Genomic DNA, 21,578 nt, shown 5'->3' with positions numbered 1-21,578 from the left:
TTGTATTTCCTTGGTGTTGGTAGTGATCTCTCCTTTCTCATTCATGATTTTATTAATTTGAGTCTTCTCTCTCTTCTTTTTAATAAGGTTGGCTAATGGTTTATCTATCTTATTAATTCTTTCAAAGAACCAACTCCTGGTTCTGTTGATCTGTTCCACAGTTCTTTTGGTCTCGATATCGTTTAGTTCTGCTCGAATTTTAATTAACTGTCTTCTTCTGCTGGGGGTGGGGTCTATTTGTTGCTTTTTCTCTAGTTCCTTTATGTGTAAGGTGAGCTTTTGAATTTGAGTTCTTTCCAGTTTTTGAATGGATGCTTGTATTGCGATGTATTTCCCCCTCAGGACTGCTTTTGCTGCATCCCAAAGATTTTGAAGGGTTGTATCTTCATTCTCATTAGTTTCCATGAATCTTTTTAATTCTTCCTTAATTTCCTGGTTGACCTTTTCATCTTTTAGCAGGATGGTCCTTAACCTCCACGTGTTTGTGGTCCTTCCAAACTTCTTGTTGTGATTGAGTTCTAATTTCAAAGCATTATGGTCGGAGAATATACAGGGGACTATCCCGATCTTTTGGTATCGGTTCAGACCCGATTTGTGACCCAGTATGTGGTCTATTCTGGAGAAAGTTCCATGTGCACTTGAGAAGAATGTGTATTCAGTTGAGTTTGGATGTAAAGTTCTGTAGATATCTGTGAAATCCATCTGGTCCAGTGTATCATTTAAAGCTCTCGTTTCTTTGGATATGTTGTGCTTGGAAGACCTATCTAGTATAGAGAGAGCTAGATTGAAGTCACCAAGTATAAGTGTATTATTATCAAAGTATTTCTTCAGTTTGGTTATTAATTGGTTTAAATATTTGGCAGCTCCCACATTTGGGGCATATATATTGAGGATTGTTAAGTCCTCTTGTTGGATAGATCCTTTGAGTATGAGATAGTGTCCCTCTTCATCTCTCACTATAGTCTTCGGGGTAAATTTTAATTTATCTGATATAAGGATGGCAACCCCTGCTTTCTTTTGAGGACCATTTGAATGGTAAATGGTTCTCCAACCTTTTATTTTCAGGTTGTAGGTGTCCTTCTGTCTAAAATGAGTCTCTTGTAGACAGCAAATAGATGGGTCCTGCTTTTTTATCCAGTCTGAAACCCTGCGCCTTTTGATGGGGTCATTAAGCCCGTTCACGTTCAGAGTTACTATTGATAGATAAGAGTTTAGTGTCATCATATCTATTCAGTCCTTGTTTTTGTGGATTGTTCCACTGAACTTCTTCTTAAAGGGGAATTTTAAGAGTCCCCCTTAAAATTTCTTGCAGAGCTGGTTTGGAGGTCACATATTCTTTCAGTTCCTGCCTGTCTTGGAAGCTCTTTATCTCTCCTTCCATTTTGAATGAAAGCCTTGCTGGATAAAGTATTCTTGGTTGCATGTTTTTTTCATTTAGGACCCTGAATATATCCTGCCAGCCCTTTCTGGCCTGCCAGGTCTCTGTGGAGAGGTCTGCGGTTACCCTAATATTCCTCCCCATAAAAGTCAGGGACTTTTTTTCTCTTGCTGCTTTAAGGATCTTCTCCTTATCTTTGGAATTTGCAAGCTTCACTATTAAATGTCGAGGTGTTGAATGATTTTTGTTGATTTTAGGGGGGGATCTCTCTATTTCCTGGATCTGAATGCCTGTTTCCCTTCCCAGATTCGGAAAGTTTTCAGCTAGGATTTGTTCAAATACGTATTCTGGCCCTCTGTCCCTTTCGGCGCCCTCGGGAACCCCAATTAAAGGTAGGTTTTTCTTCCTCAGGCTGTCATTTATTTCCCTTAATCTATCCTCAGGGTCTTTTAATTGCCTGTCTCTTTTTTCCTCAGTTTCCCTCTTTGCCATCAACTTGTCTTCTATGTCACTCACTCGTTCTTCCACCTCGTTAACCCTCGTCGTTAGGACTTCTAGCTTGGATTGCATCTCATTTAATTGATTTTTAATTTCTGCCTGATTGGATCTAAATTCTGCAGTCATGAAGTCTCTTGAGTCCTTTATGGTTTTTTCTAGAGCCACCAGTAGCTGTATAATAGTGCTTCTGAATTGGCTTTCTGACATTGAATTGTAATCCAGATTTTGTAACCCTGTGGGAGAGAGGGCTGTTCCTGATTCTTTTTCTTGAGGTGAGGTTTTCCTTCTAGTCATTTTGCTCAGTGCAGAGTGGCCAAAAACAAGTTGTATTGGGAAAAGGAGAAAAAGAGAGAGAAGGAAAGAAAAGAGAAAAAGAAAAAAGAGAAATAAGAACAAAAAAAGGGGGGAAAGAGAAGAAAAAGAGAAAGAGAAAGAAAGGAGAAAAAAGAAGAAAAAAGGGGTGGGGTGGGGTGGGGGAAGCAATCGGAAATCAAGAAGAAAGAAAAAAAAAGCACAAAACAAAACAAAACAAAAACAAAAACAAAAACAAAAACAAAACAAAACAAAAAAAACCACGGGGGAGTATCTTCCGATTCTGTATACTTTAAGTCCCTTGACTTCCCTTGGAACTGGTCCGTCTCGCTGGTCTTCTGGGGGAGGGGCCTGCTGTGCTGATTCTCAAGTGTTAGCACTTGGGGGAGCTGCTCTGCCCCTGCCTGGTGCAGGGCTCAGTGGGGGTTGTTCACCCCGTGAGGCCCCGGGAGGAAGCCACGGTAGCGGGCGCAGCTCTGGGACCCTGGAGTCAGCTCCCGCAGTAGCTCCGGGGCTCTCCGTCTGCAGGGCCTGGGGGCTCCCGGGCGGGGCCGCTGATCTGCTCAGCTCCCGGCAGGAGCGTCCTCGCTGTCCTGGGCCCTCCCGGCCTCTGCCTGTCCTGGGGGAGGCCGGATCCTGGGCTGTGTCCCGTCGCCCTGTGCTCCGGGGCCTGCGCTGTTGGATTCGCGCTCCCGGCGGTGCAGCCCCCTCCGCGGAGCCGCGGCCCGAGCCCCTCCGAGCTGTTTCCGGAGCCGCGCCGCCCCCTCCGCGGAGCTTCTTCCTCTGCCCGAGCCGCCGCCGCTGAGCTGTTCCTGGAGCCGCGCAGCCCCCTCCGCGGAGCCGCCGCCCGAGCCCCTCCGAGCTGTTCCCGGAGCCGCGCCGCCCCCTCCGCGGAGCTTCTTCCTCTGCCCGAGCCGCCGCCGCTGAGCTGTTCCCGGAGCCGCGCAGCCCCCTCCGCGGAGCCGCCCCCGAGCCCCTCCGAGCTGCTCCGGGTCCCGCCGAGCGCTGCAGCCCTTAGGGAGCTCGGCGCATCTCCCGGGGCGCAGGTGCCTGTTAGTGTCCCAGGGAGCCCGAGGGCATCCCCGCCTTTCTGGGGATCCTGCTCCAATTCCCCGGGAGGCCTTTCCCCCGGGAAGGTTGGTGCAGCTCCTGCTCCTCCGGGACGGGGCTCTCCTGTCCTGGGGACACTCACCCCGGCCTCAGCCCGGCTCCTCGCGGGGCCCCTCCCCCTTGGAGGCCTTTTGTGTCTTTATTTCTTTTTCCCCGTCTTCCTACCTTGATAGAAGCGCGAACTCTTCTCACTGTAGCGTTCCAGCTGGTCTCTCTTTGAATCTCAGGCCGAATTCGTAGATTTTCAGGATGTTTGGATGGTTTTCTAGGTAATTTGTTGAGGACAGGTGACTTGGAGACCCTGCTCCTCCGCCATCTTGCCCCTCCCCCTGGCAACATTCTCATTTGGAGGTCAGGGTCTTTTTTCAAGCTCATTCTGGTTATTAGCAGAATTCATTTCCTTGCAGCTATAGGACTGAAGTCCTGTTTTCTTGCTATCAACGCAAGCAAGAGTTGGGTACTGCTCTCGGCTCCTGGAGGTCACTCTCAGGTCCAAAGTGGCTGCCTTGAAGGGAGAAATATGCTAGTCTGGCTGACTCAAGTGTTCTGGTCTATGCAGTAATTGAATTTCTCTCAGAAGATTAATAGATCAGTATTCTGATTTTATACCTCAGCCCCTGTGAACTTGTTTAATGTGGCTCTCCTCTTAGTATATAGTCCCAGTCTTGCTATGTTTAAGGCTTGCTTCAGACTGATTAGCTGTGATTCAGATTGTGGATGAAGAAAAACTCACCAAAATGAAAACCACTGTTGGAGATAGACTGGGCAGCCAGCCTGTCCTCTTAGGCATCATCCCCCTCTATTGCTTTACAGTGGTACTTGCTCCTCAAACTTCTCATTACATAGTATACCCTAGAGAATTAAAATGGAAAAGTTCTTAGAAATTCAAACAAAATGTCCAGTGATTTTTCTTTAGCCAGTCTATCCAAACTCTCTTTGTGTGAGAATTGATTCCCTTACTAAAGCCTTGAGATAGTTTCTGACCTGAAGTGGGATCTTGAAAATAAAATTAGAAAGGGTGAAACAGCGGCAGCTTCACTTCACTTCCCAAGGGAATTCCTGCAGAGAGGAGTGCATTGCAGTTACAAATGATTGAGAGTTAACAAATAAGGCTTTGTGATCTACTGATTTTCAATACCTGGTCTGTGTGCCTGATTGCGTATGTATGTGTTTTACTTCTATTTGCCTAATTTTGTTTCTTCATCCCTTAAGAAAAGTCTAGTTTTATTTGTTTGAGTATCAATGGCCTGGAGGTCCTTTTATAAAAGTTTAATTAGCTAGTGCTTTTATATAACTCAAATATGCAAATATAGAATTCTTAAATTCCTTTAGTAAAGACTGGTAATCAGGATTATTCTTAGTTCATTCCTTTGTCAGATGAGGATAGTCTTACATTGTCAGAGAATAAAACTTAGTCTCTATTTGAATTTTTTTCTAAAGTTGGTGATAGCCATATCAGAACACTGGTTATAGTAAACCTTTGCAGACTGAACTGAAATGAACAACATAAATCCAACATACTGAAATGTTACTTAGACTTTAAAAAGTCAACTATATATTTTAGGGCAGGAAATATTTAATTTTATAGAAGTTAACATGAAGAAGACTGAATTATAGTTGCCTATAAACTAAAAATCCTCCCTCAGTTTTATCGTGTCATGGGCTTTGTAGCTACATTCACATAAGCACATGTCCAGTTCAAAGATGGACATATTATTCTTATCTCTCTTCTGGGAGACCACCTTTTGTTTGGCTATTCAGAAAGATTTTGATAAATGAATTTACTTAGGAGGGATCAATCAGATTAGAGATTAGAAGTCAAGTCACATGAATTAGTACAATTCAACAAACGAATTACTTAGCCTAAAAAAGAACTTTTGGAGTATGTTTAAGTTAGAACCCTTTGATTGCATAAACTAGTTAATTTAACCAATAACAAAAAAAAAAAAAAAAAAAAAATTTAACCAATAACATACCCGATTGGAAGAGTATCAAGCAGCGTACATAGTCAGGGAAGGTTGAAAAAATCAAGCTTAGAAAGGATAGGGGCCAGAGCAGCTCAAGAGGTTTCTACAACCCTGGTGGTCATATTCTTCATGGCTTCACTGCCAGAGTGATCATGCTCTAGCAACTTTCAGCATTTCTGTCAAGATTCAAGACTAGGGAGTCTAGCTTGGGCCATATGCTCCTCTGTCAAGGAAGACAGGACACTTGACTCACAGTCCTACTGGACTACATTCAATAGGGTAGAGGTAATTTTCCCCAAAGAACTGGGGTGTTGTTATTAAAATAGTAGGGAAATGTATGCCATACAGTCAAAAAGTAGTGGATGTTCACAACAGGTTATGTAATCACAATCTTTGCATATTTGAAAAAGAGGTGGGACTTGATATGGATGTATGGCAATAGGTAGAACGTCCAGGGAAGCTTACTTAAGTGTTTCAACTTGAAGAACATTCTAACAATTAGAGCCCATTTTTATTAGGATTCTTTTGGTTGCATGTGGTAGAAATTTGACTTGTACTAGCTTGGTAAAAAAGAAAATTATTAGAAAAATATTAGGAATATTTCATGTGAACAAAAAAGGATTGACCAGACAAACTGTGGGAAGGGCAGACATCTTAATGGGATTCAGAAACAACTAGAACCAGAGACCTAAATGCAGCTGGCATGATTTCTCTTTCTATCATCTCCTCTTCAGGATATTGAATTTATTTTCTTTTTCTGCAGACTCTCTTGCATGTACATCATAGGAAACATGGCTGCTAAGAGTGCTGCATTTCATATCTCACAATACTGCTGAGAAACTTTATCACATTAGTGAGAAAAATTTTGGGGGAAAGGCTCTGGTCCAGTTTGGGTCAGGTGTCCATCTCTGGACAAATCAACCATGGCTAATGGTCAGGACACTCAGTGTGATTCAGGTGCCTTCTCTGAACTGAACTAGGGTATGGGGAAAAGTTGGCTCTAGGTAGAACCACAGTTGAGAAAAGCAGTTCACAGAAGAAAGAGGGATGCTTTTGTCAGAAGGGAATGTGGTGGGTGGGTAAAACAATTAATGTCCATTACTTTATCATGGTATCTGTTCAAACAAAGGTTAGATCAGTCAGAGATGTTACAGAAAGGATTTTTATGTTGGTGGGAATTTGAACTGGAAGATCCTTAAATTCTTCCTAACCTGGAAATGCAAATATTCCACCTGCTTATATTTGTTTTGGGTTATATCTGAAATATTTTTCCTATGTATTTCAACTCAAGGATTTGTCTGGTTGGAAACCAGAGAATATTTACCCAAATATATTTTTGAGTTTGAGAATGGAGGAAAATATTTTATTATTTAAAGATGAATGGGGACACCTGGGTGGCTCAGCGGATGAGCATCTGCCTTTGACTCAAGTTGTGATCCCGGGATTCTGGGATCGAGTCCTGTATCAGGCTCCCCGCATGAGCTTGCTTCTTCTTCTGCCTATGTCTCTGATTCTCTCTCTGTGTCTCTCATGAATAAATAAATAAAATCTTAAAAAAAAATCATTTGGGACACTTGGGTGGCTCACTGGTTTAGTTCCTGCGTTCAGCCCAGGGCATGGGCTGGAGTCACAGGATTGAGTTCCACATCGGGCTCCCTGCATGGAGCCTGCTTCTCTCTCTGCCTGTGTCTCTGTCTCTGTCTCTCTCTCTCTCTGTGTCTCTCATGAATAAATAAATAAGATCTTTTAAAAAAATAAAATAGGGATCCCTGGGTGGCGCAGTGGTTTGGCGCCTGCCTTTGGCCCAGGGCGCGATCCTGGAGACCCGGGATCGGATCCCACGTTGGGCTCCCGGTGCATGGAGCCTGCTTCTCCCTCTGCCTGTGTCTCTGCCTCTCTCTCTCTCTCTCTGTGCGACTATCATAAATAAATAAATAAATAAATAAATAAATAAATAAATAAATAAAAATTTTAAAAAAAAATTTAAAAAATAAAATAAAATAAACATGAATGTCCCGTGTGGGAGAAATCATGTATACTTAAAAAAATTTAAAAATGGAACCTAGGGACTTAAAATCACATAGATTACCTTCAAAAGGATACAACATTTACAACATTCTTAAATCTTAATGATTTGTTGTAAGAAGATTTAAAATTTTTTGAAATTTTATAATAATTATAGATTCACAGGAAGGTGCAAAGAAATGTCCAGGGGGCATTATTCAAATTATTCAGCATAATTTCCTTATGGTTCATCCAGGTTGTTGTATGGATATACAATTCATTCCTTTTTATTGCTGAGTAATATTCTGTGGTATGGAGTACCACATCCTTGTAAGGATATCTGGAGAGTTTCCAGTTTGGGGCTTTTATGAATAAAGCTGCTATGAGCATTCCTGTACAAGTCTCTAAATGAAAATAAGTTTTCATTTCTCTGGGATCTAAGCCTAAGTGCAGTTCTGGCTTGTGTGATAAATGTATTTTTGTTTTTGAAAGGTACCGTCAGACTATTTTCAGAGTGACTATTCCATTTTACATTCCCATCACCAATGTATGAGAGTGATCTAATTTTTGCATCCTCTTCAGCATTTGATATTATCACTAATTTTTATTTTAGCACCTATGATAGTTACGTAGTGATATTTCATTGTCATTTTAATTTACATTTTCCTAATGGCTAATGATACTGAAGGTCTTTTCATGTGCTTACTTGCCATCTGTGTGTCTTCCTTGGTGAAATGTCCATGCATATCTTTGTGTTCACTTCCTAATTGGATTGTTTGTTTTTTAAATGTTGAGGGTTTTTTTAAATATATATTTTATTTATTTATTCATGAGAGACCCAGAGAGAGGCAGAGATACAGGCAGAGGCTATAGCAGGCTCCATGCAGAGAGCCCTATGTGGGACTTGATCCTGAGACGCCAGGATTACAACCTGAGACAAAGGCAGACCGTCAACCGCTGAGCCACCCAGGAGTCCCTAAATGTTGAGTTTTGAGAGTTCTCTTCATAAGCCTGGACATGAGTCCATTGTTGGATATGTGGTTTACAAATATTTTCTCCCAGACTGTAAATTGGTTTTTAAAATCCCCTTAACATGGTTTTTTGCAGAGCACAAGCTTTAAATTTTGATGAAGATGACTCTCTTTTTATATATTTGTGATAGATCTAAAGAATTTTATTTTATTTTGTGTTGAGGGTTTTCTTTCTTTATTTATGAGAGAGAAATTGAGAGAGAGAGAGAGAGAGAGAGAGAGGCAGAGGAAGAAGCAGACTCCCCCGAGGAGCAGGGAGCTCGATTTGGGGCTCCAAGAGAGGCTTGATCTCAGGACCCTGGGATCACAACCTAAACTGAAGGCAGATTCTTAACCCACTAAGTCCCCTAGGCACCCCTGGTCTAAAGAATTTTAAATCATCAAGTTACCTATTCCACCTTCTTTTTCAGCTCAGTTATGGCTAAATTTAAGATGAATAAAATCATTCAGTATACAGTATTCAAATATAGTGGAATGCCTGTGTGTTTGGCTCTATTCTAGTACCAAGTTTTCTCTATGGTGGTATTTAAATTAATGAAGAAAAAATCAGCTCTTTTAAGGGAGTAGTTTCATTCTGAGTTCAGCAAGATTTCGTTATAGATTCTACTTGTACCATTGACTTTGCAAATAGACACCTCACATTACTAATATTTTCTTCTCTCTACAATCCAGAACATATCAGAAAGTACAGCTTTTGGCAATCCGATTGTGCTAAAGTCAGGGTCATAATGGGGACAGGATAGGCATAGGTGCTACCCTCATGGAGTTTACATTTTCGTTCTTATTTCTTATTATTATAGGCTTGTGCTGCCTGTGAATATTTCAGTGATTCAAGTAAATGTCCTTATTTCCCATCTCTTGTTAAAGAATCTTTTTCAATCGTCCAAAATCCAGCATGTCCAAATTTCAGTGAATGGTTTTAATGCTTTGGGAGTGGCTGCATTCCATTAACATGGAAACCAAGCCAAAAAAGTAATACTTATAAGCATACACATGAGAATATGTTATGAGGAGAAAAATCCTCATATTTAGCTACTTTCTTGCCAATTGGGGAAATTTTTGGCAGAGCCCTAAGTTACCTTAAGAGTGATTGAGGATTCTAAATATGAGATCTCAAAGGCTTCCATTCACCTTATTCTATAAAATGAGGCCCAGTCATTTGAATGAACTAGTTAATCAAATACCATTTGAATGGTCCATGTTTTTAAAAATCCCAGTCATATATTTATAAAAACTGATTCCCTAACAGTTTTATGGTATAAATGAAACACTTTTCCTATTTGTAATCTGGCTGATCTATTTGTAGTCTGGCTTAAATGTAATTTGCCCAAACATACAAAAAATTCTAAAGAGATCTGAATTGTGTTACTTAGAAATCAAAGTTAGTAAGAAACACCCTAAGTTGAAAATTTGACTTTGAGTTAAATTCTTTGTCATCTAATAGCCTTTAATTTTGTTGTTGTTGTTGTTGGGAGCAGGTTCACATGTGACAGTTTGTAGGTTGGTCAGATTTCTAAAAGTTTGTAATGGTATAACAAACACATACTGTTTACCTTGTACTGGCCATGTCTTATGTTCTTCACAAATATTACCTAATTATCATAATAAACCTATAAAATAGGTAATATTATTAGCCCAATGGTATAGATGGTGGAACTGAGGCACAGAATGGCTCTTATGCTCAGAATTCCTAAAGTTAGTTGATAGGCAGCAGAGCCAGGCGGGATTCAAAGTCAGTCCATCTGGCTCTGGAGGTTATGTTCTTACCTACTACACAATGGCCTCATATTGTGGTTAATCAGGTGTCTTTCCATATAACACTATAAAGGCATTGAACTGAGATTTTCCCATATTTTAGAAAGCAGCCTGGAAAAGGAAGTAATGTATAGAAATTTTGGATAGGAGGAAAACTCAATTTAGAGTCAGAAGATTTGAGTTCTGGCATTCCCATTCCAAGCTGGGTTAACTTTGGGAAGGTAATTAACTATATTTTCTATTGCTACTATAAGAAATTACTGCACATTTAGTGGCATAAAACGTCAACTTATTCTACTTACATTTTTGGAGGTGAGAAGTTTAAAGTCAAGGTGTTGGTAGGGCTGCCTTCCTTCTGGAAGCTTCAGGGGAGAATACATTTCTTTGCCTTTTCCACATTCTGGAAGTCACTGTAATTCATTGGCTTGTGGCCCCTTCTAGCACCAGAGTACATCACTCCAATATCTTATTCCATTGTTATATCTCCCTTTCCTTTCTTTTACCTGCTTGCCTCCCTCTTACAAGATCCCTTGTAATTGTAATGGGGTCACTGGATAATCCCAGGTAATCTTCCCATCTCAGAACCTTAATTTAAACATAAATGCCAAATTCCTTTTGCCATGTAAGATAACATATTCACAGGTCCAGAGGATTGGGACCTGGGCATCTCTGGAGGGCCATTGTTCCATCTATCACAGTTAACCATATTTCTGTGGACCTCAGTTTCTTCAGTTGTAAATTAAAGAGCTGAACTAGGTGATCTTTGATGATCCTCCCAATTCTGAGAACTCTGAAATTTCTAATCCTACCCTGGAATTCTTTATGTTACTCATCAAAAATAGAGCTTTCACTATTGAAATTTTGTTTGCAAATGTAAAATATTTTCCACATTGCATTTTAAACTTAAATTTTTCAGATGAGAAAGTGGTAGGGTAAATAATTCCTTTCTCCCTCTGTTATTTTTAAGATGCTCAGATCTGTGAAAGGCAATATTATTTACAGTGTTGTAGTCAAACTTTGAGATCTACATCATGGTGGAGTGCCCTTGCAGATTTTTAGCAGTATATTGATGGACTGAAACCTTTTTATTAAAGAGTAATACAACAATATAAACAAAGCTCTGGATAAGTTAGGTTGCATCTGGATATATATTACAAAAACTTCAAGAACTAAATGATTTTAACAATAGGGACTTCTGTCATCTAGTTATCTCACACAATGAGGATACAGAGTTGGTAACAATTTAATAGCTTAGTGATTTCATTAAGAAGTCCTATTCCTTCTGTTGCTCTACTCTGCCATCTTTAGTGGGTAGGCTTTGCTCTTAGACTGACTCCAGTTAGGTTCACAGGAGGGCTGCAGCATTTCCATCACATTCTAAACAAATATTATGCAAAGACAGAAGAAGTCCTGTGGGGATTTTTCTTTCTTTCTTTTTCTTTTTTTTGGGTGGAAATAAGGAAACCTTTCCCAAAGCTACTTGACAGACTTCACGTTTTATTGACCAGAATTCTGTCACATGCCCATTTAAAAATCAATTGCAGGCAAAGTGAATGAGATTACCATGTTTGACTAGGTCCCATATTGTTCAATAGAACTTTCTTTAGTGATGGAAATCGTCTGTATGTGTTTCCAATACAGTAGCTGCTAGGCACATGTGGCAATTATTGAGCATTTGAAACTAGTGCAACTGAGGACCTGAGTTTTTGGGATTAACTTGAATAATCACCTATGGCCAGTGGATACCATATCTGGCTACATAGAACTAGATCATTCATTTGGGACAGAATGGTGCTAGGTAGTTGGCTAACTACCATGTTTATTATATCTTTAATAAAACATCTTTTATAAAAACAGTGAACAGGTGGTATATTTGTCTTCAAAATTCAACCTAATTATTGACCCACTTGGGAGATTCTTCTAGAGTCAAACAAACCCAGTACATAAAACCAGTACACGTACTCACAAGGGCAAACAGTGGCTGAATATCCTGGTTGAAAGGATAAGGTGGGAAATCAGGGTATGCTGACATGTGCCAGCGTGTGGTGTGGTTCAACTTATAATGGAGGTTTGTTTGGGCTATAACTGGCTAGAACTCTGATGCTGTGAGAAGCAGCCTGCTCTTCTCCATTAGGAAGCTGGTTTGTTTTGCAATGTTGTAAATAGGAAATAGCAACTCTTATTAATAGAGAATACATGCCAAAGCCTGCTTGTCTTGGAGGTTGTACAGCTAGAAAAATACATCAATGGCATGTGGGAGGATTCATCTATTTAATAAATATTTAAAAATCACTTGCTCTGTGCCAGTAACTGTTCTAGGTACTGAAAAGATAGTAAACAAGACTAAGTAAGTTCCTGCCCTCATGGAACTTCACTGTTACAAATAAATAAATAATATATTTCAAATTGTGATAAGTGTTGAAAATAAAGCAAGAGGATAGGACAGAGTGAATAAAATATGTTTTAGATCTGTGGTTTTCATGTCAAAAGCTCAGGGTTTCAAGTTTTTTCCTCTGGGAAGAAGCCATTTGGTTTATAGGCTTACTTAGTTTCACAGAAAAAAAAAAGAGAGAGAGAGAGAGAGAGAGAGAGAGAGAGAGATCTGTTTGGATTAGCTAATTGCCAAAAGAAAGAAAAATTAAATCAGTTCCTGAGAAGGCAGTATATTTCTCTGTTGTTTGGAAATTAAATTTTGTCTGAGATATTATGGGTGAGCCTTGCATGGCCCTGTAATAGGGTGAAGTTTATTTCTAGCTTGATCATGCTCCTCTCTATTCTTTGCCTTATCTGGAGAACTTTGGCTATCTTAAGTAAACTTCTGAGCTCCAGCTTTCCCAATCATAAAATGGAATTGTTAATAATAATAATTGCCAATCATATGGGTTCTGGAAAAATTGACCATTATCAAAATAATTATAAAATGTTTTATATAAAGTTGTAGGCCAAAGGAAACATTAAGCATTTCTTATTAAAATTGAGCAAGTGATTTAACCTCTGTGAGTCTCAGTTTTTCCAGTGTTAAAACAAAATGTTTGTAGTGTTGTCAGGAATGTTAGGGAACAGACCCTCTCAGTGCTGGTTGAAACAGAAATTGGTACAACCTTCTTGGAGAGCCAAATGGCAGAATAGTTACAAGTTCTTTAAAATGTGCATATCTTTTTTGCCCAAGGAACAAAATTGAACAGGTGTTCAAAGGTATATATTTAAGGACATTTATCATACTATTATTAATAATGGCTAAAGATATTAAGCAAAAGTTAAGCAATAGGAATTTTAGTGCATTCCATGTGGAATTCTATGCAGCTCCTAAAGATGATGAAAGTATTAGAAAGGAATAAAGTTGGAAAGAAATTCACAATGCCCTTTATTTCTGGTGATCTTGTGCCTCTTCACTTTGGGCTGTTGGAATCAGGGGTAGTAATTATGGTCATTTTTAAACTTTAAACCTAGCAATAATGGCAGATAATTATTGAGTACTACACACTATGCTAATAAGCTTTGTTCAAATATTATCTAATTGAAGTTTCATATTTACCCAAGTAAGAATAATTTGGGACCTCCTTTTGCAGATGAAGAAACCAAGGTTCAGAGAAATAAAGTAACTTGTCCAAATCCTTAAATTCAGAGGTGACAGAGTCAGAATTTGTACCCCAGCCATTTGACTTCAGAACCCACAGTAGGAAACCATGGGTTAGACAACCTCTGTAAACTATCTACATGGAATAACCATCACAGGTCTATCGTGAAAACTCCTTCACATCCTTTCCTGGCAACTGCACTCTTATTTGAGAGTCCTTTGGCATGGATAAGTGGCAAAGGAAGGGGTGATTCACCCTTTAATACAGAAGTTAGCAAACTCCAGCCCGTTGGCCAAAGCCAGCCTGCTGCCTGTTTTTGTAAAATCAAGTGTTGTTGTAATGCATCTGTACTTCATTGTTTAGGTCTTGCTTCTATACTGCAAGACAGAAATGAGTAGTCTCAGTAGAGACCGAATGGCTTGCAAAGCCTCAAATTTGTATGATCTTGTCCTTCACAGAAAAAGTTTGTCAACCCTTGCCTTAATATGTTAGAATCTGGAAGGATATGTGACCCATTACAGTGACCACTTTTCTTTCCTTAAAGCGAGTAATTTTTAACTAGTTTGAGGGTGACTGTCCTGCAGTAGTCCAGGGCCCAGGCATACAGGCATTTGCTGAAGGGGTTTCTGAGGATGTGAACAAGAGCAGTCTATTTCAGGACTACTAAAGGCCCTCTGTGCATGGCTGACTGGCATTCTCTGGGCCTTCATTGCCTTGAAACTCTGCCAGTTGCTGCTCCTCTGAGATGGAATGTGTATTCACAAATGAGGTACTCCATTAGTCATGGTGCATTTCCTGGGCCCTGGAGACATGGGCATGACATCACCAATGGCCAATAAGAAAGGATTCTCTGTAGCGGGCGTCCTCAAACCTCTTTAGAGGACTGTAGGCTGTGTGTTCTGTTCCTAGCCCTCGGGGTGAGATTTGAGATTGTCTTCCTCATCCACGCTTATTCTGGGCACAAAAGTCTAGCTTCCAGACCCAAGAGGCCAGGATAAACTCGAAAATCTGCAGAGCTGGAGGCAGATTCCCATTTAGTATTTTTTTCCAGGGCTCAGGTTTTTATTCCCACAGAGTTTTCCACTCCTAATGACGTTGTTACTTCATGTGGCGAAGGGTGGGTGGTGAAAGATGAAGTCTGCATTAGATAAAAGACGCTTGGCAGTTACAATTTCTGGATAAGTATAGGTTGGTAGCATAACAAAATCAGAAGCATATTTTGCTGTTTTGTTACATTGCTTTTGTGTGTAGGTTAACATAATAAAACAGCATCTCTTAACAACAAAAGCTCCTAGCAAAATCAGTGTGGCTTAGAATAGGGGCAGTTACCAAAGGAACTTTACTGAGGGGATTAGTAACTCATTAAATCTTTTATCTTTGAGAAGAAAATTATTTTTTTTCTGATTCTTTTTTCTTAGGACTTAAGCGTTTTGGAAAAACACTTCCTGCCACTGGTTCCTAATTTATGTATTTATTTATTTATGGAAATGATTGGTGGAATTTACTCTCAGGTAACTTAATTCGATGTACCAGAAATTTTATTGAAATCTTGTTTTATCATTGCTAGTAGCTCAATCTTTTCTATTAAGCCATACTTGTGAAATTTCCCCTTTAAAAATTATTCAAGAAAGCTGAGGCTTGGGATTTAATGTGAGATTATACTGGGCAGACTTCTCATAGTTTAATTCAGGAACTGAACCCAAGAGTTGTGTTTTTGTCTTCATAGGCAATCTATGGTTGAATGAGAATGATTCCTATTTTTTCATGTTTGTATCCCAAAGTCTTAGAGAAATTGGGAAATAGCCATTTTTGTTAGTGTGCTATGTGTGACTGCCACAAACCACAGATAATACCACCCCTATGGCTTTAAAAAAAAATTCTTTGTAGTTTCTTCAAGATGAAAAGATTATTATTTTTGTAATTATAGAGCCTCTTTTATTTTTATTTATTTATTTTTTGAGCCTTTTTTATTTTAAAAAAATCACTGGAAAGCACATGAATTTACTCCTGTTTCCTAAATTAAAGGAATTTCCTTCAGAACCGTGTAATCACTTCGGAGATCATCCTTCTGATTCGGAGATCACTCATCCAGGTGGCTGAGTGGTTTAGTGTTGCCTTCAGCCCAGGGTGTGATCCTGGAGACTCGGGAGTCCCTCATCAGGCTCCCTGCATGGAGCCTGCTTCTCCCTCTGCCTGTGTCTCTGCCTCTCTCTCTCTCTCTCTCTCTCTGTGTGTTTCTTATGAACAAATAAAGAAAATCTTAAAAAAAAAAAAGTTCTCTATGCAAGTAAAAAAATTAAAATTTCAAAACATCTCTTGGAGATATTAAAAAAAATTCTTTAGCATTTATAGATGAGGGAACTAACGTACAAAAAGATGGACTCTTTTGCCTTTCATTGTTCCTAGAAGCAGATATTGAATGCACAAATCGTTCTTATCAAAATCCTTAAGAGGGCATTCCTCTGTACTTTTCCATAAAATTTCTTGTTTTCCTTTGGCAGCTTCACACTTTGCCTCATTAACAACAGGGCTTGTTTTTCACAATCATTTGATTGGGACAGGAGAGCAGGTTAGTCTAGACTAGGCAGAACTGGAAAGGGGTCAGTTACCTAAGGGATGAAAGTGTGAGGTAGCGGCTCCATGAGCTTTTCTGCCTCACTCTTGCAAAAGGACTTACTTCTCCTTAATGTCATCTCCCATTTTCTACCATCCTGAACTAATATTTGCCACCTCTCAGAGAGTTGTGATGAAAACTGATGAGTTTCAATATTGATAAAATGCTTGTAACCTTTTGGAGTAAAGGTCTTTTTTAATGCAAAAATTCATGTTTTGTTTTTTGTTATTCTTACTTTAATGGGAGCTAATGTCAGGAACTTATAGGCAAACAAGAACTTTTGTTTTATACCTCTTTGTTGAACAAAAATATACACAATGTGGCATTATCATTAGGCAAGACTTGCTTTTTTACATTTCACACAAGAATACAATATTACCCTTTTTGAACAAAATGCGTGGGTTACTAAAGAAACCATCTTTGGAGGAAGTATTGAATAAGCATATTTTATTTAAATAAATCCTCCAGTCGGAAATGGGGGAATTCACTGCCTTTACTTATTTTTTTTTAAGATTTTATTTATTTATTCATGAGAGACAGACAGAGAGAGGCAGAGACACAGGTAGAGGCAGAAGCAAGCTCCATGCAGGGAGCCTGATGTGGGACTCAATAATGGGTCTCTGAGATCACACCCTCAGCTGAAGGCGGCGCTAAACCAATGAGCCACCAGGGCTGCCCCACTGCCTTTACTTAGAAGAATGCTATGTAAGTAGTTATCTGTCAGATTTATTTTTGCAGGTCACCAACATTTCTTCTTTGGAAACATCAATATGTCCACATCACAGTTTGGAAGAAAGGTCTTTAAAAAATTAGAAAAAAATAAAAGAAAGTTCTTATGTAAGCACACAGTTAGTATTGGTTATACTATCACTGACAAACTTCTTGAGTGGGCAGTAGGCACCCTTGGATTAAATTAACCAGATCCCTGTTCTGGTGAAGACAGATTCTGGAGTAAGTCTAACTCTGCCTTGAGAGTATACATCTGGTATGAAATGTTGCCAGCCAGGTGATCCTTAAAGCAGCTATGCAGTAGCATCTCAGTGCTTCTGTTTCCTGCTACCTTGGGGAGCAGCAGATGCCTCCTTCAAAACCCTCTTCCAGTGTTTGGCATGCCATGCCGATCATCTTGCTAAGCTCTACACTTTTCTTGCAGAAGAAAACTCTCACAAGGCTAGTCCAGAATATGACAGCAAGAGGTCATGACAGATAGTCAAATTGGTTTATGAAATGTTAAGGATGAGTCATGTCACTCCTAAAGGGATTGGCATCAATTTATTAGACAAAACCAAACACTGAAGAAAGAAAAGCCTTTAGTCTCATTAAGGAACCCAGACAAAAATCCCACTAAATCCATTGTGCTTTTCCTTTTCCTCAAACTCAGCTGGTGTGCAGGTGTAGGGCAGCTTGGCAGAAGCTTTGAACATTTGGAAAAAGGAGTCATTACTGAAAGTCACTGACACACACTTCCCTTGGAATGCTGCTGATGTCATGGAAAATGGGGACCTTAGCAATAACCCCTAACAACCAGAGCTACAGTAAACAGTAAATGTTACCTCCACCAAGGCATTGGTTTTTAAAGAGTTTTAACAGGCCAGGGCTTGCCAGCCACAACTCATAAAAATGTTCTTATAATTTTACCCTACTCTTTAAAAGCACCGGATGACTGCTGAGGTTTCTCTGCCACTTGGGGATGCAAAGCCAAATTCGTGTCAGTTTCAAGGTTCACTAATCAAAATTTACAGCAGTTCTTTTCCAGTCCTCTTCATCCCCCCTGCCATACTCATGGAGTTAGGCCTGGTAGATTTAATACTTTTTCAAAGAAGTCTCTTGTCTTACTGGGTTACCTCAATTTCTGGATATGGGGTGAACCTGTGTGCTAGGTGTTGCCTAGGGTTTTATTAGCCTAGTGGTTAACCCAGTCTGGTTAATTTGTAGCCCTCAATCTGTAGGTTATATTCCACCCAGTTTGAAACAGTTGGGCAAGAGTCACATCCTGTAGTTCAAACTCTGAATGAGGCACACAGCAAAAATCTAACAGCACATGCTATCATACAGAACTATCAAGAATAGTTGCTGTCAACAGTTTAAGAAAGCGAAAGAAGACACAGAACCAAGAGGTTGTGAGGAATTTTCTGCCTTGATCAGATTTCTTTTAGTAGAAGAAGCTGGTGGAATATTACTGTGTAACAAACCTAGTATGGCTTCTTTTAGACCTGTCCACACAATGGGAAGAAACAGAATGCTGCTTTTGCAAGGCATTATCAAGGTGACCATATAATTTATCATCTAAACTAGAACATTTTTCAGAGTGAAGGGGTTCTACTAATGATTACTCTGAAACAATAGGACTTTACCAGGATTGACCTAGGCAAAGAGGGCACCGGGTCCCATCATCTTTGCGCCAACACCCACCCAGCCCAAGCCTTTTGAGGAGGCAGTCTTGACAGTGCCAGAGAAGGCAGGCCCATCATGCAATGTGGATTGTCTCGTTTACAAGAAAACAAGTCTAGTCTTAGAATTAGTAGGTTAAGTAATGAACTCTATTACTCTAAGATGTTCCTAAGTTAAAACCTCAACTAAAGTAAGCTTGAATTCACACTCTCAATTTACCCAGTTTTGAACATTTGCTATTAACCGGTAGTTCTTAGAATGAAGTCTGAGATCCCTGGGATTCCCAGGAGATCTCTCAAGGGGTCTGTGTGGTCAAAGTAGTTTCATCAAAATATTAAGACATTCTTTTTGCCTTTTTCATTCTCATTTTCTCAGAAGTATACAGTGGAGTTTTCTAGGGAACCTGTGAAGTATGATATTATAACACCTTGAATGAAGAACCACATATTAAGCAAGACATTAAGCAAGACATTAAAGCAAGACATTAAAGAGATTTGTAAGAATGTAAAACAGTATTATTCTTCTCACCAAATTATTCTGTTTTAGAAAATAGTTGTTTTTCATAAAAATATGTTATTTATGTTAACATGTTATGGGTGTTATTTTTAAATGAGTTAACAAACAAGTGCTTTAAAAATTCATCAGTTTTCATTTCTAATATGGTAAACATATCCCTTATAAATAAAAACTAAGTCTTTAGTGGTATTTAAGAGTATAAATGGGTCCCAATACCAAAAGATTTGAGAACTACTGCCCTGAACCTTTCTCATCCCTGGAAGGAACATGCAAGTAAAGTGAGATGATAAATTTCCTGATGGGAGAGACTAGTTTATTCATTGTTATGTCTACTACAACACTTAGCAAGATGCCTTGCATACAGTTAGTGCTCTGTATAAATATAGGGAGACAAAGCTCCTATGACAGCTCTGAGGGTTATGATGTTTTCTTATGTTTGGTTACCTTGATGCTATTTTTTGTTTTGTTTTAAGTCTTTGTCTTTTGCTATTTAATTGTTTGAGTACTCTTTATTAAATAATCTTATTTTGACATAACAATGATGTCATTTTTTTTTAGGAGTCACCCAGTATCTTGTTTCTCTAGCCATGCAGGTTTTAGATCTTATTCATCAGTGTATTGAACTATTTTTTTAAAAAGATTTTATTTATTTATTTATTCATGAGAGACAGAGAGAGAGAGAGAGGGGCAGAGACACAGGCAGAGGGAGAAGCAGGCTCCATGGAGGGAGCCCGATGTGGAACTCGATCCCGGGACTCCAGGATCATGCTCTGGGCCGAAGGCAGGCGCTAAACCGCTGAGCTACCCAGGGATTCCCTGAGCTATTTCTTTTTCAAAGACATAGTAGTTACCATTCCCAGATTTTCTGATAGACTTTTAAAACTATTGTGGCTTACTGTATCAAAGCAGCTGAATTTGACACAAGTTTACTGTGGTTCCCTTCAAGAATTAGCTCATCTCTCTGGACTTGAGCTATCTTGCAGGTGTTTTTCTTTCCAAAGAGACAGAGTTCTATACTGTCTTGACTGTGGTTCCTTCAAAGGGCTCCTTAGGGGCCATACTTGGTTCCTGTGCATCAACATGGCAGAATACACTGAGGCCACGGTTTATCCCGGTAGTAGCATTATCTTCACGATCTACTGATAGTGGTAATTGTAGATGACACATGGAAGTCAGCATCTAAGTGTATGAAGCCCATTTTTAGTGACATGCATTCTGCTCAGAGTATTATTAGTAATATAAATCTCCAATTTTTCTTGAGACCTAACATTTTTTTTTTAAGATTTTATTTATTTATTCATGAGAGACACAGAGAGAGAGAGAGAGAGAGGCAGAAACACAGAGGGAGAAGCCGGCTCCATGCAGGGAGCCTGACGCGGGACTCGATCTTGGGTCCCCAGGATCACGCCCTGAGCTGAAGGCAGCGCTAAACCACTGAGCCACCTGGGCTGCCCGAGACCTAAAATTTTGGATAATTACTTACCAAACCTATGTGTGAATTTTTGACCAGAGAGCAGAGGAGGGAGGAGGGAAGGCAGAGGAAGGGGAAAAAAATAATCTTACTAAGTCCTCATTAAAGAAGGGATTGGTATGGGGGAGATTAGCATGTTGTCTGAGATGGATCCTAAAGGAACACTGCTTTCAGTGAACAGAGAACTGGCTGGATGGGAATGGGAGAGTTGGATGCTTGTCCCAACTTTGTTGCTCTCTAAATATCAGTGTGATTTCAGCAGATCACCTTACTTTTCTCAGCTGTTATTAGTTTTCCCATCTGTAAAATGAGTCTGGAATAGACGGCTTCCCAGGTCCCTTTCAGATCATCTAATTCTATGGTTTGTTTTGTACTCTGTCAGAATTTCATGTTCTTGAAGTCCCTAGTTGACAAATACGGTGTGGGAGGAAATGACACAGTCTTGAATAACCAAAATGGATTTTGTCCACACTTACGTGCTAATCCCTGAAGAAGAAGAAAATACAAACGAGCCACAGGCCAAACATGAAAATGGTGACAGTGAGGCAAACATTGAAGCAGACAGCTGAAAGCTTCATTTCCTGGCCTGCCTGCCATGAGAAAGGCTGAGCCTGCCAAGTCCTTCAGGCAATCAAGGCCAGAACTTTGGCTAGCTCATCTTTTGAGCTCCCCACATACCACACACACAAACTGCACAGGAAAATTGTCTTTCGTTATTCATATTTGTGCCTTTTGGCTATAATTCTGTGTATGCCAAGTCTTCGCCTAATCCCCTTCCTTCCAGCTGTCACTATATTCTGCCCGTTGCTCTCTGGGGCTTTGAGAAGCAGCTGCAGTCTTCAGTGGAGGCATAGGGGTGGTGGCAGTGGTGGTGGGGTGTTTGTAGTGTGTGTAGACTCAGTCAGAACCAAGTCACTTTTACCTGGTTTATAGACAATTTGAACAGTGTTTTC

The 21,578-nt window shown here is 39.7% G+C and overlaps 1 protein-coding gene and 1 long non-coding RNA gene across 4 annotated transcripts in view; one reads left to right on the top strand and one right to left on the bottom strand.

The window, feature by feature from the left end:
* RAD51B (RAD51 paralog B) overlaps positions 1-21,578 on the top strand; it is a 735,346-nt gene that overhangs the window by 248,903 nt on the left and 464,865 nt on the right. The window lies entirely within an intron of this gene.
* Positions 1-21,578, bottom strand: part of LOC121492995 — a 47,602-nt gene that overhangs the window by 8,180 nt on the left and 17,844 nt on the right. The window contains exon 2 of the long non-coding RNA XR_005988360.1: positions 4,032-4,150. This is a non-coding gene — a long non-coding RNA (uncharacterized LOC121492995). The remainder of the gene's footprint in view (positions 1-4,031; positions 4,151-21,578) is intronic.

The sequence above is a fragment of the Vulpes lagopus genome, chromosome 6, assembly GCF_018345385.1.
Source record: "Vulpes lagopus strain Blue_001 chromosome 6, ASM1834538v1, whole genome shotgun sequence".
Taxonomy (NCBI): Eukaryota; Metazoa; Chordata; class Mammalia; order Carnivora; family Canidae; genus Vulpes; species Vulpes lagopus.
This window is presented reverse-complemented; position numbering and strand designations above follow the sequence as displayed.